The sequence below is a fragment of the Meleagris gallopavo genome, chromosome 1 (assembly GCF_000146605.3).
Source record: "Meleagris gallopavo isolate NT-WF06-2002-E0010 breed Aviagen turkey brand Nicholas breeding stock chromosome 1, Turkey_5.1, whole genome shotgun sequence".
Taxonomy (NCBI): Eukaryota; Metazoa; Chordata; class Aves; order Galliformes; family Phasianidae; genus Meleagris; species Meleagris gallopavo.
This window is the reverse complement of record NC_015011.2, coordinates 170,119,338-170,122,105: the sequence shown is the minus strand read 5'-3', so window position 1 is coordinate 170,122,105 and position 2,768 is coordinate 170,119,338.

The following is a 2,768-nucleotide window of genomic DNA, read 5'->3' as shown; positions in this document are numbered from 1 at the left end:
TTTTATTTCTTCCTTTTCCCTCCCCCTTTGCATTAAGCTCTGTTAGAAGGCAGTCGAGAGGGAAGTGTGTGTGTGGGAGGGGGTTGGCGCTGCCTGTGAGGTGAAAAACTATGAATTTTACATCGGAATCGCCAGATGGAGAATGGTTAATTTATAGGTTGTGCATTGTTTACGTTGAGAGCCTCTGGTCAGGAATCTAGGGCTGTAACTTCATCCCGCTGCAAATAAATCACTATCTCTTCTTCAAAACAAATCAACAATTAATGATGGTGAACAATCCCGGCGAACTGAACTGCAGCGGACCCGCTCCTCCGGAGCTGGGTTTGGCTGTGCGAACCTTTTGCTGACTTTTCGCTGCCTTCCTGCACGAGCGCTGAGAGCCGCGATCGCCCGGCTAGGCGGTGCTGCCTGCCTTAGCACAACTGCCCAAGTATGTTCGTGTTGCTCTTTGTTTTGTGCTCGACGGGTAGGTGCTGGGCTGTAATTGATTTCTCTTTGCGGGAAATGGAATAGAAGGGGTGATTAACATTCGAGTGGCTTTATAGCTGAAAACGGCTGTCAAATCGCATTGTGGGGAGGAGATAAGATGACACGCATTCCTTCAGGTTTTTCCCCTTTCAAACTATAGGAATACTTCTGTTTGATAGAAATTTTGCTCAGTCCCTCTCGAATGCCATATAGATATGCTCTAGGTGCTATATACTTTTGTGAAAAGACACGAAGCAGCAGAATTTGTTATGTTTAGATTACCCTAAAAGAAAGCAGAGAGCGATCGGCAGCTCAGGATAGTTTAGCTGAGGTGCGTGCATCACCTCCATGTGAAAGCGTGCGCTGCTGGAGGAAGTAGTTTGGTACTTGTGTGACATCTTGTGTCTGCATTTGAGGCAGGGTTGTACTTCACTGTGTTGTAGGGGCTGATTTCATTTTGTTCTGAGTTCTTATGCATTATTGATTGTCCATGTTTTTCTTGTGTTCTCTGTACTACCTATTCAGGCTAGTAGTTTTTGGTGGAACAGCCAAGTAAATTGAAATGGAAAGTTGTATATCTGTAGTACTTGTGTGCTGCTGAATTGTTTTAATGTGTGCCATATTACTATTGGCTTTGGAGTGTTTTTAGCAGGCTTGCTTGTGGATTTATATTGAGCAAGTCAGTTAATTATTATTAAGGTGTAATTAAAGATATTAAAAAAGTTACTGTTAGCATTCAAGAAGGTATTGCCATGAGATACGGACGTGACCATGGGCATTATCCAATTTTGGCTTTGAGCAGGAAGCTCTGCTACCTCCCGCAGATCATAAGAGATGTTTTTTCTTTTGAGATAATTTGCTATCTACTAGGCTCTCAAATTATACTTTTCTTTCCTCTCTCATTCTTTCTTCAGATGCACAGTTTATATTCATACAGAACAGTAAAAGTTTGTATGAGTATTTCTAGGAGTCTCTTAGTAAAGGGTCTTAATTTAAAGGTTGTTGGAGCAAGTGAATGCTTTTTCTTGAAGTCTGTGTTTGGAAGAGGTGATACAGGCTACTTGTTGAACATGGATAGGTGGCAGAGGGACAGCGAATGAGAAAATGTGGAGCTGAACACTAAAGGCATGTAAAGGCATGTGGAAAATAAAGGAGAATATGATATAAATGGGACTAATTATTTTTCCCTACGAGTTTCATTCAAATTTCCTTCTGCTTTAATGTTACTTAGAGGTATGTATTTGAGCTTTCTTTATATAGTTCTTTTTTTCCTTCTGACAAAGTCCCTTACTAGAACCAAACGATGTATGTCCTGGTGTCTGGTTCTGACAAGTGGTAGGACAGTGTGTTGTACTTGTTACAAGTTACTAAAGTAGTGGTGTTTTTGCTCTTAGCATGAAATACTGCTATCGTAAGCTGAAAGAATATATTACTGAAATACTGGTCAGTTATGGAACTAGCTGGTAAGGGAGAACTGAGGGAACTCGGTGCTTTTTTAAAAAACTTGAGTGTTGCCGTCCTTGAAGGGGAAGCATTGGGTTGGCTTAGCCTGTTTTGTGGTATTCTCTGGTCTAGTTGAACAGTACTGATTGATCCTGAAAGGAATGGCATGCAAGCTTGTGAAGAATTGCAATATGTGTGCTTTAAACAGAACGGTAAAACCAAAACAAAACTTCTTTGCTATCGTCTGAAAGTTGAAGCTGTACCTATGTAAGCCATATTGCTCTTCCATTGGTGATATCTTCAGTTGAATGTAGTCTCCTAGAAAACTTGATTATTTTTTCATTCTTAGTTCTGATATGTAAAATACATCAGAAGGGCAGTGTGTAAATGGAAATAAACTTTATTTTTGCAGGTTAGTGGTTTGTTTAAAAAACAAAAAGCAAAAACAAAATAGACCTGGAACACTTTAGATTCTGTAATACAGTGCAATTAATGTCAATAATTACCATGACACATCTAACTCAAAATAATTCAATGAAACACAATTAATATTTTAACACTGATTCTTAATAAAAATGGAGGAGTAAGCTTATAGATTATTACCATCTCTGCATATACTTCTCTCCAACTTTCTCTAAAGTATGGGGAAATTTATGGTTCTCAGAGTGGATTCTGAGAGTTAGAATTGGTTGCCATCAGTGGAATTTACTTTTGCATTTTGTCCCAAGCACTGGAAGAAGTGCTACCAAAACTGGTAGCATTATCCTTGTTTTATACTACTTGATATTCAGCTCTGTTATTTCGGCTCATGACAATTTCAGTACAAATATGGTTCAAAAGATGATTTAGAGGAAAAA